This window comes from Topomyia yanbarensis, chromosome 2 (assembly GCF_030247195.1).
Source record: "Topomyia yanbarensis strain Yona2022 chromosome 2, ASM3024719v1, whole genome shotgun sequence".
Taxonomy (NCBI): Eukaryota; Metazoa; Arthropoda; class Insecta; order Diptera; family Culicidae; genus Topomyia; species Topomyia yanbarensis.
In genome coordinates, this window is record NC_080671.1 from 67,779,267 (window position 1) to 67,791,777 (window position 12,511).

A 12,511-nucleotide genomic window follows, 5' to 3' on the forward strand; every position below is an offset into this window, starting at 1 on the left:
AGTTCCTTCATGCTGCTGTGCTTGCGTTGGAAGCAGTACTACACTTTCCTCTCTTCCAAACCGATCTATCTCGTGGTCAGTATTCGTGGGTTATCGTTGGTATCCAAACGATGATAAAAATGAGAATTATCGAAGAGGTTGGCTAGGAGGCGTCTCAGTAATATCAATATCATCGTCTGTATAACCCCCCATGGTTTCGTTGGTAGTAGAGGTAGCGGATCATTTTGGTGGTGGGCTCCAGTTATCCGATGAGGTTGTCGTTGGTTTACTGAACGGTGTGTGTTGCTTTTATGGTCTTCCTCGTTTCGAATCCGTATTAGTTGCTGGTGAGTTGTTCTTGGATATTGTTATTGGCCCGGTTGTCTGGTTCGTCGGTTTTTATTCTTTACTGTGCTGTGGTTTTTCTTGACTAACGGACTGTTGCTTCATCTAATGGATGTACGCTATCATTTGTTCGATTTTCTCGTCCTTGCGTTTGGTCTCCACCAGAAGTTTTGCGATCTGCTCATCCTTCCTCTTCATTGTTAGTTGTAACTCTTTCAGCTTGCTAAGGATCTCATTCGGTTGTGCTGTGACCTGAGCGCAGTTGCCTTTACTCAGATGTTCAGCTCGTTTGCGTTCTTACGGGAATGTTAGATTGTCGCGGACTTTCATTTTTATGACCTCCATTTCTTTTTTATAAACAGGACATTCGCGGCTCGTTGGTTGATGATCGCCTTCACAATTCCGACAGTACGCAGTTTCTTTACATTTTTCTTCGCCGTGTTCTTGTGAGCAGTTAAAGCATCGCTGAGGACCAGGACATCGAACGAACGTAGTTGAAGCACCCGTAACAGAGCATCGGGTTCGGTAAGTATGGGCGAGTAGGAACGTGAAGCAAACCGATCTTTATGTATTCCGGGTATGTGGTCTTGCAGAAGGTCAAGATTAGCGCTGGCGTATACATTCTTTTCTCGACTTACTTTCGTGTAATTCACTGTACACGAATGACTTCCTGGCTTATAATTTCTTGTAAAACATCCTTCTCTTCCATATGAATCAGATCGTAGCAGAAAATTACGCATCTGCGTTTGTTCAGACTCGGATGGGTTTCAACCACTACTTAATTTTCTGCAACTTAGCAACTTGGGCAGGGTTCTGAACTCGAAGGGTATACCGTGTCCCTTGAGCTTCGGTATTCGCTCCTTCGATTGGACCTCCAGCGACAACTTCAACCGATTTTCCAATAATGAACGGGTTTCTTGGCAAAGGTACACCGTCTTTACCTGTCAGTAGCAGGAAAGTCAATTCGCCGAGTTTGTCGGGTCCATGCAATTTTTTTCTACTTGATCCTCCCGGGTCACCGTTACACGCGGCTGCCATCTTGGCTTACACCACCAGGCGTTGGAAACTACTATTTGGCACGGTTACCCGATACCGCCTCCCAAATGGACAAAAAGGCGAAGAAAAGGATAGATCTTACCTTATTTGCCCCTTCAACGTCGGCTTTTCTGGAGTGTTCCACAATTTTGGGACACACTGTAAGCCAACAGAATGGCAACTACCTTTTTTACGCTTCTACGTTGCCTTGAATGAATTAAACGCGCAAAAATATTTTGCATCTTTTTCCTTTTTTCGCCGTTCCAATACTTTTGGCACGCACTGTGGCGTCCAATTCGCACTGAATCATACTGTACCACTCTCTTCGGCAGATCAATGCAAGAAAAAAATATTTTCTTTTTTTTAAAACTTTTCGTCAATTTTCCAAACTCGAAAAAACTTGCATTCAGCCCACCGTCCCAGTCACACTTGCAACCGGCACAGCCAGTGAATAAAACCGCACTGGCAGCCACAGCGATGGCTGTTTGTTTTGATTATTTTGCCGCGATAGTAGATTAAAATTCACTTATTTCAGCCGTTTCTTCACCGATTTTCGTGAAACTTTCACTGTTCACAACTGCAATATAACCTTACTCACTGATTCGTAGCGTTTTGTATCGCGGCGATCGCGAAAAACACGCCGAAACACCGTGTAAAAATCAAGAACGCGCGCTGTTTAGACCGTACGGAACGGTGTTTCCATGGTCCAGCTCCTGATTGGTTGATTCTGACTTTTTGCATCGTACGCAATGTTACTGCAGAGATAGCGAGGTGATGTTTGGAAGTGTAGCTATATTTATAGGGAAAAATTATCATTACTTTTGACAAATAAAATTATTGTGGTTAAAAAAGTAAAAATGACTAAATTGAACAGAAAATGTGCGGCAAAGTGAAACAAGTATTTATCATGCATTTACCGTATATGTGGTTGATTATCTTTAACAAAAATAAGACATGAACCACACCATAATCTAATTTTTTTCAAAAAATGGCTTCATCAAACCTTATTAAACACCCATGACATGGAAAAACGGTGCCCTTCATCAATATAGTGGATTTAAGATACAAAATAATGCCGGCATAAAATAAATTAATAACACTCCATTTTAATTAATAAAAATAGCAACACTGTTCGGAAGATTACGGCAGGGTGAAAATGTGAGAAAACAAGAATACCGAAGGAAAAATGGTCGGTGTTAAGTCAGACCGGACTAAGTGACAAAATATTGATTTCGAGAAAAACGGGTTTAAAGTTTGAATCGCAGCATCCTCTACGTTATAATTGGAAATTGTTTTTTATAATAATTTTTGTTTTCGGTTGCAAATTTTAAATCTGGCAAAAGTCGAATGTAGCTGAAGAAATTCTTTATCCGGTGTTATCGTTATCTCATTTTTTGATGTTTTGCGATTTAGTCCGGTCTGACTTAACACCGACCAAATACGAAGCCGATTGTCACGTCTTGTTTTAGAATTAGGCCAAATCAACTGTCACCAACGTAATAAAAGCGTCCGGAAAACGTTTGTCGACAGCCACGAAGACTGGAGCTGTTTCAAGCGGAACCCCGATCTCTCTGTCCGAGATGTCGCAAGCAAGCTAAAAGTTTTCGTTTGCATCGAGCTAAAAAAACGGCTGTCGATTTACAAGAAGGCTGGCTCAAAAATTTGACAGCTTTGCTGGCTCAAGATAGAGTCTTCACATATCTCCCCTAGAGGATGACTAAAGATAGATAGCTCATTGACTGCTTCAGATGAATTACTCCAAAAGCATTTCATACAACTTTGTGGAAGACACCAACTTTCTGTCTTCTGTGTATATAATGCCACCTAGCGGCGAATACACGACCAGATTGGCTTTGATCATGTAAACTATCAAAAAGTCCCACACAACCTTCAAGCACGTTAGTCCGGTCCTTTTTTGTTAGGGGAAACTTTTCCACTGCGACCACTATTCAGGTTATCTTTTGTGGCTTTGTCCGGTACTTGATCTTGGTCGATTTAGCTCAAATTTGGAGCATACACTACTGGTAGGACTAGGAATTGGCTCTAAACAATCGATCAGGCGGCCAGGAACACATCTGATTTTGCCAATGCTCGGTCTTCTATCAAATTTATTCTACATTATTTTCACATCAATTTGTTCGAACATTTTCCAGGTTATGCGCAATACACAAAACTATCGATTTTTTATATTTTTTTCAGAAAATTTGGTAGAGGAGCGAGGTTACCCTTTTGACTCTCTCCTCTGACTACGTATGAGCGTGGACTTCTGCCTGACTTCTCTTAAGCTTTAGTCAAAAATGGGCTGCCTGAAACTCACTCATTTAAATTGAATTCGATCCGTTAGTGCAATAGCAGTGCGTAATATTCGAACCAGTTTTTCACATACACATATGTATTGTGCTTCTGATGAAGAATGATGTTCAAAATGTCGTTGATGGTAGTTGAAACGAATAAATACCCTTTTCTTTATGAATCCTAATAATTCTCATTCATATTTTTGCGTTTTCAGTAATTTTTTTTAACGCATTTTTTCAATTGACAAAAAATTATCATTATCACATTCCCCTGCGATTTAAAATGCGCGAGAGATATTTAAATCGCATTTTTAAAACTTGCAACTTAAATCGTGCGATTTAAATCCTGCATCCTAAATCGTCGCGATTTAAGTCGTACGACTTAAATTGAGCGATTTGAATCGTGCGATTAAAGTTGTGCGATTTAAGTCGTGCGATTTAAATCTCGCGATTTAAATCGTACGACTTAAATCGTGTGATTAAATTTTAGCGTACTCAAAATCGTAAGAATAATTTTTAATAATATTGGTGTGATTTAAAACGCACGAGAGATATTTAAATCACACTTTAAAACGTTCAACCAAAAACGTAAGATTTTAAACCTGCGATCCAAATCGTGCGATTTGAATGTTTTTAAAATCTGGAGGCACGATAGGTCACTTTTGATTAGAGGTTGAATTAAACAAAGTACACGCCTAGAAAATCACCGGTTCAACTTTTATTTGAAGAGTATTAATACTGCAGATTATTTAAAAAATAAATTAACGTCATTCAGGTAAGAAAATGAGAAGGGCAAATGATTGAACAATCATAAAACCGCGAAAGGAAATGCAGATGCGTCTGGCTTTGTACTTGCGAATGACTTCTTTGGTGTTCTCTTCGTCGTCAGAGTGTGGAATTGAAATTGTTCATTCCGGCTCACATGGTTGCTTAGCTGTGACACGATCAGTAGGAACCTATAGTGCCCCCAAACGGCTGACCTTTCGTGCCCCCAAGCGTATGTTTCATACTGACGTCCGTATTTTTTTCAAAAACAAAAATATCTGAAAACCAACACAAAACTCGTCTTCAGTATTAATTTTTATGATAGAAAAAACAATACGATTTCGCGGAACAATGATTAATTCAGCTGATCCACGGTAACAGCTGAAATGACAGTCGTCAGTGATGTTCTCTACCATGTATCCAATTCAAACAAGATGAGCGACCTCTGCAATAACATAGTAAATATAATGCTCTATACCTATTGTACCTATTTGTCCCCATTCTACTCTACCATTTAAAACGCGCGAGAGAGATACTTAAATCTCATTTTAAAACGTACAAACTAAATCGCACGATTTAAATACTGCGATCTAAATTTTACGATTTAAGTCGTACGATTAAAATCGCACGATTTAAATCGTACGATTTGAATCGCTAGATTTAAATCGTACTACTCAAATCACACGTTTTAGATCACAGGATTTAAATCGTACGATTTAGGTTGCACGTTTCAAAATGTGTTTTTAATATCTCTCTCCCGCTTTTAAACCTTAAAAAGGCAAGGGGTCTCAGAGGCTCGGCTATTTATAGTTCCCTAGTTTCAATGAACTTGTAATTTGAAATACAAATGATCGAGTGTTTGCGGGCTCTCGATTCTCTCACTGATTAACGACAAAAAAGAGGCTTTTGGTTTCATTGGGCCTTAGGAGCGATGCTTCTTGAAGTCACAATTTTAGCTTGCCTTTTTGAGGGTTAAATAGTACCAATATAATTTTAAATGTTTCTTGCAAGTTTGAGTACGATACGATTCGTGCCGCATGAATGGTACGCTTTAAATCGCACCATACAAAGTGCGCGATTTAAATCGTGCGATTAGAATTTAAATTTAAATCGCATGACTTGCATCGTACGATTTAAATCGCTCGAGAGATATTTAAATCACATTTTTAAATGTGCAACCTAAATCATACTAGTTAAATCCTGCGATTTAAATCGTACGATTTATATGGCACGAATTGTATCGTACTCAAAATTACAAGAATAATTTTAAATTATATTGGTATGATTCAAAATCGCGCGAGAGGGATATTTGATTCTCATTTTAAACGTGATGAGGATAGTACCAACAGTTTACTTGTTCTTATTGGTAGTTTTTAACATAAATTTAGTATATTTGAAGTTTTGCGTCTCATACGCACTTTTTAGTGTTGTCAACAAAAAACGGGAAACTTGATTGAGTCGAGTTTTCCGTAAAAGCAGATATCTTTCGGTTGTTTGTAGTAATCTCCATATTAGGCAATTTTAAATTAAGCTAGGGTGAAGAAATCGGTCCTTAATCGTTAGGAGCAATTATTGTTAAGTGTTTTAAATATCACCGTGATTGTGTCTTGAGCACATTTTTTATTTTTTTTTACATATATTGACCAAGATATAACGCACAAAGCGGTATGAGCAAAAATGTTCGACACTAGATACCGCTTCGATCGCTTCACGTTGTATATCTTTTGACGTATGCATCACCAACACAGCTATCTCAGATAGCCGGTAATTCGATTCAACTCTGTCACTTATGCTGTTCTGTGTTTGTATTATCATTCGCTTATCCATCTAGCATGCACCAGCGTACGTATACTTATGCCCCCTTTGGATTCTGCCGTGGTTGGCTCTTTCCAGGCAGGCAGAACATGCTTTGTGGCGTTTATGTCGCTATTTGTGTATTCGTCCGGTTAGTTTGAGCTGTGCGTTCCGCCCGTTCACATGGGTATCGCGTTCTGTCGTCCCCGCATACAGAAAGGTGTGTACCTGTGCTTATTCTGCTAGCTAGATCTGCGGCAGCGTGTTTCATATCGTACAATAGTATCAGTGTCTGGCATTCGGAGAAAATCATCAGAACCGGCTTTTTTATGTGAAACGTTTTCCGGCTTACCACAGGCAGAGTGTGTTGATTTTTTTTGTTTTAATTATCAGCTTTTTCGTATGTTTTTAATTAAGACTATCGTTTTTCGACCGGTCTGATCACGGGTCTGGGAGAGTGCTAGGAGCGGGCCAGAAGCAGTGAGAAGAGTGAAATGTGATTCTGGTTGGTTCATGTGTGTGCTGCTCTGGATATGTGCGTTACAGTGCTGCCAAAGGGTTTGGGATGATGTTATTGACAGATGATAGTTTTATGCAAATTATTAGTGAAATTCGGATGATTTGAATCGATTAGGATAAAAAGCTTGTGCATTATATCATTCGATAATAATGAGAAGGAACCAAACTCATCGAAATATTTTATTATTTGGTTTAGGGGACATTTTGTAGATCACGTGTGTACTTCACAAGTATGTCATACCAACTAAATGAAATCTTCTTGACTCATCAAACCAAAAATTGAGTGTAATCTCGTGCAAAGTTTATACGAGAGATGAGAACAGTTATTGTTTAGAAAAGGATGATAGGTAAAAGTCGGCAAAGGCGGACACTGTGGGTAAGATGGACACCTTGCGTATCTCCCAAACTGCCAAATTCAATAAAAAAGTAATGATACGCTAACATTTCTAAAAGATTTCAAATGCTTCTGAAAGATGCTGCAATAATGAAGTATGCGAAATATCATATATTTCAGTAAAACTATTTGTTTTTTCGACGGTATGGTAATAGATATAATTTTTTGATAGTAGAAAATAATGTTTTAAACCTGACAATCGTTAATCTCGGGAAATATTTCTAAATGAGCATGAAGTAGTCGGTATTCAACGCTTGGTTGGCGAAAACACGGAAATTTTACCAAATATTTCTGAATGTACACACAGTTTTTAAAATTTGTCATGGTAGGAATAACGGACGAAAAGATGGACATATTTCTTACGTGAATACAAAACAGAATGCCGTCATACCCATGGGCAGCGATGCCAATGTTTCAGATTTATCTGGAATCTTCAAGATTTTTCCCAACCGAACAGACATTTGTTGAAGCCAGACATTTCACCAGATCTTTTAAATTTTGCCAGATTTTTCCAGATATTTTGAATTCTACGTTTCACCCCAGCGGGGATAACATTATGCCAGATTTTTCTGAGATAGTTTTTTTAAGTTTCCAATAAAAAGACAAAAACCTTTAGAATTTTAAAAGTTGTTGAATTTTAAATCATGGTAATCTAGGTCATATTTTTCCAAACAAAAATCGATCAATATACGTTCTATGAAGATCAAAACAAATGTCAAATTTCTATGACTTTGAGTCGCTGTCCAATAACAGATGTTGCCAGACATTTTTTGTTGAACTGCCAGATTTTCTTCGAAAAAATAATGGCAACCCAGCCATTGGGCTACTTTTTAACAGAAAAACAGAATTTATTGCCGAGAAGCGTCTCACTCTGCTCTTATCCTAAGTCCATCTTTTCTAGTGCTGCCTATTCATCTTTCCCACGCCAAGTGTCCATCCTTCCTGTACAACTTTTGAAACAACGGTTTTGTGCCTTTTTTCACGACCATTTTAAACATATTCCTGTTTTAAATTTTATTAGTATAAGTTACTATATTGGTGCCACATGATCTCAAATCGCGGTTTACGTGCAATTTGCGAGTAATGCATCAATGGATGCGTCGAATTTGCTGTTTGACCTTAAGATATCCGTCTTAGGCACAATCCCTCTAATTATTTTTTGCATTTGCAAAGCGATTCAAATAAACTGTATCGCTTTGAGAGTTTACGAATTGCTCAATTTGATTGTTTTTCATCAGAAAGCACCTTCGGAATTTGACCGCTTTCGGCCAAGCGGTACAAGTCCTTCGCTCTTTCAACTCTAATTTGTTGTTGCTTTGGTATGAGATTATGAGCTTTTTGGAACTTGCAAGGCTTCACCTTGAGTTCATTTTTCAATACGCGCCGAAAGCTGCGGTCCGATATTTTAAGCTCATTAGCCATTTGATTGGCACCGTCGTGGATTTCGCTCTAGTCGCTTCTTTACTTTTTGAACCATCTCGGGTAACGTTGCAGTCTTTGGATGACCACCTCCATAGCGTTTTGTGATGCTATCAGTTCCATCGTTACGAATTATGGTGCAATTAACAAAATTTTCTTAACTTTAAGATGTTCGAGCTCGCGATCAATCGCTGGTTGTGATTCTCCAGATAATCATAAAGCACTTTTTTTTTGAAATGCATCACATATCATCATTTTGTGTTCATTTTTGGCAAAATAGTTTTATACGCTTGTAAACAATACTCCAAACTGTCCTTCACCTAATTTATAGACAGCTGATGCCAGTGCGCCAGCTACAAGAACGGCCTGGAGTTGGTTACACTTCGAGTGTCGGATTAGGGTTGCCCAGTGCTGCGAAAATTCAAAATCAGTTACCTATTTCTGCTTGTATTGACTGATGCCAGTGCGCCAGCTACCAGAAACCAACATTCTGAGTCACCGCCTCCCTCATCCATTAACTTTCGAAATGACTGAAAGTTCATGCAGAATCGAATGCTTGAGTGCAGAGGCAAAATAAATTCCTTCATCAACCAAAGCATTCATTTGTTAATATGTGGACAGTTTGAGGGCAGAAGTTGGCATCTTCATTTTCTAGCATAACTGCGTAATCTATATCTGAACTGCGCAATCTATATCTGGTGTATTTTTGGTCAATATTCCCTCTCAGAGCTAGCACAGAAACAAAATTCAGTTTGCTTCTGAAACCGAACATATCCGAACCTGAATGCGCTGTGTCGGGAAAACGAATGACGAGGGAAACGAACCAAACATTTCATTCGTTCACGCAGAGAGGTCAATTGAGTAGTTTATGTCGTTTCTGCTTACGTTATATGATAGGGTGCGCTTTTCCATATTTTAAACATCTTGCGGCAATATACATGAAACTAGAGCTTCTTTATGACGACACATAGATGTCCGTACCATCAAATATCCTCATCCCAGTAAATTACATTCGTAATGAGATTTGGAATATGGGCTGATTTATGATGGAATTCCAACCGAAGGCAACAACCCATCCTGAATGAATCGGTTTTCGAATCGGTTGTTACATTTGCGCTTAAATTCTAAAAGAAAACATTCCGAATGCGATGAGCAGGGAGTCTGCTGTCAAAACGAGTGAAACAGAGAGTTGTGGGAGAAAGAGTTTTAACTTTTCTTGGTGGAAACCAATGAGTAAAATGTATGGACGCAAACAGTTTTTTAAGATTTTATATGAAAATTTTCAAGTAAGTATCTAAATAAACTTCTACAAACTGTTCCCATATTTTTTCTGCATCAAATGTGTATTCATTTTACAACCACAATATTATAGTTTCTCCAAAATCCCAAGTTTTAATATCTTTCCCATACATTTAAATTCACCATAGCCACCACTGAAGCAGTGCCATCTCTTAAATATTTCCTTGAAAGTATTACCTAATTTTTCTAAGCTCTGGGGTTGCCTCCTCCGGCGAGGCTTTCACCCGGAGATTTTTACTGACCTGGGATAGGCTTGTATAGAAGCACGAGTGTACGTTGAAACCAGACCTATCTGCTGAATTTAAGTCTATAAACTCTTGCAGTCTTTTTGTAACTCGTCAAGATATCAATCACCAAAATTGACTCATATTCACCGTTTAGTGCTTTTATTTTGGCAAAACATAATGCACATCACTGTTCTAAGCTTTTCTAATTAGGCTATCAATTTTTCGCGCTTGTAAACCATTTTGTCGATTCATATATGTGTGAACTTTCAACTTCCCCGGCTAACGCCAAAAAATCCAAAAGCCACGGCCACTCTCGCTGTGGAGGATAAGCCGAACAAGGATTGCCTCAGCTAACAGGAGAAGTACAGTGAAGCAGTCAGTAGAGGGGCAACGGAATTTTTGCTGGGCGCAAATTCGATTATTCATCATCACAGTCGCTAGGGAGGTTCCAACAAAGGAACGAAGCTTTTCTCTCTGGTCAACAGTTAATGACCGCTGCAGGTGCAGCCAACATTTACACCAGAAGAATTCGTTTAAAAGAAGCAATTTCAGTTAAAATAATTCATCGTCTCACTAGACCCGGAGAAATTGGTGTAAAACTCGGAGGCCCGGAGATCGGCTCCAAAAACCGGAGTCTTTGGGTCAAATCCGGAGAGGTGTCGGACCCTGTACGTTTGTGAAAATTGGTCCAGCCATCTGAGAAAAATAAGTGACATTTTTGACACAAACACACACACATATAAAGGCTTTTTCCAATCTCGACGAACTGAATAGAATGGAATTTACATTTTTTGCGTAAACCTACGCTAAAATTTTCAGAACTTTTCTGAAGGTAGCAAAACATCTATAGATTTTTCACTGCTCGAGAAATAACTAGACTTCCTTGAAGCTTGCTGAAATTTTCTGAAGTTCACTAGTATTTCGCAAAACTTTTCTGAAGTGCAGCAAGATAAGGTACTTACAGTTTCCTAAAGTTCGCCGACCATCCCTGAAATTAGTAGAAGTCCGCACGAAGTAAACAAAGTTTACAGATCTTCGGCTATGTTGGCATACTTTCTTGGACAGAATTTCCCTGCAATTACAGACCTTCTCTGAAATTTGCAGTGCTGCCTTGCAGTTTAAAAATTCTCTTGAAGATTGTTAGTCGTCTCTAAAGTTCACAAATTTGCTTAGAAGTAACAATTCGCCATAATTTTCCGAGGTTCACAACCCACAAAAATCGCAGAATATCTGCACTATTTTTCGAATTTCCTTGAAGTTTGCAGAACTTTCCACTAGTTTCACGATTTTTGCTGAAGTATGCAAAACTTTATTGAATTTCGTAAATGGTAATGTTTTTATGAAGCTTGCAAAACTTACTTGATGGTTGAAATGTTTAAAAATATTTCGAAATTTGCGAAATATCCGAAAAAATCGCCTAACGCTCATTTGAGCTTTGTACTACTGTTCGGAAGCAATGAAGTTTGCAATACATTTCAAAAGTAAACATAATTTCTCTGAAGTTTTCATATTCTCTTTTAAGCCCACCATATTTTCCCAAATTTGGAGTTCGAAAAACTTCGCCGACGGACATGGTTCTTCAGTAAACTCTGACTAACTCCATCGAAGTTTGTAGAACTTTGCAATATTTCAAGCATAAATCTTTTCGAAAATATGGAAATCTGTCTCCAGTTGAAAGAGTTTCCTCGAAGTTTCTATTCTATTTATGTTCTGTAGTACGACAGTTTACTACATAATTAGAACGAAAGTTAATGACATTCTCAATAACGATTTCAAATACAATATCATTGAGATATAATTGAACTACAAAAGCAGTATTTCAGTCAAGCAGTCATAATTTTTCTGAAAATTTATTTTATTACTATATCCTTAATTAGATTCATAATAACACTCATCAAAAACTCAAATCAATAAATTGCCTATTCTACCATATACACTCACAATCTCTCTCATTCTAAACGTACAGACGCTTGTAGCCTTCGTGATAACACAAACCTGGTCACAAATGCAAACATGCAATTTCAATCATTCATACATACATACTTAGAAAAAATCGTGTAAAATTACTTCTCCTGACCATGACATATACGAGCATCAAAAACGACATAGATTTACGTTTGATTTTTATTTTACATGTCGAATTATGCGAGTCACGTAATTTTACGCCACATGTGGCGTTTGTTTAAAATGTTGAAGAGTGAAGTTTATGGCACTGCGTATGGAAAGTACATCTTGCATTTAAAATTAAACAGAACGCGGTTTTATTTCGTCATTTCGACAATTACGGTTCATTAGATTGTGGCAAGTTTGGAATTACGTCAACGATAATTTCAGATTTTTTTGAATTGTAGTTACTTCTACTATCTCGTCAACATTACAACACCCTGGTATTTAAATGAACGTTTAAGCACCTATGAATTTACAGACGCGGTTTCACGCAT

The 12,511-nt window shown here is 38.1% G+C and overlaps 1 protein-coding gene across 4 annotated transcripts in view; it reads left to right on the forward strand.

Annotated features, from left to right (window-relative positions):
• The first annotated feature begins 6,297 nt into the window (after positions 1 to 6,297).
• Positions 6,298 to 12,511, forward strand: part of LOC131678295 (peroxisomal acyl-coenzyme A oxidase 3) — a 58,634-nt gene continuing 52,420 nt past the window's right edge. The window contains exon 1 of one of the 4 annotated variants that reach the window (XM_058958342.1): positions 6,298 to 6,432. The gene's annotated coding sequence lies outside the window, so the exon portion shown is untranslated. The other 3 variants (XM_058958347.1, XM_058958340.1, XM_058958346.1) reach the window with 3 other exon arrangements.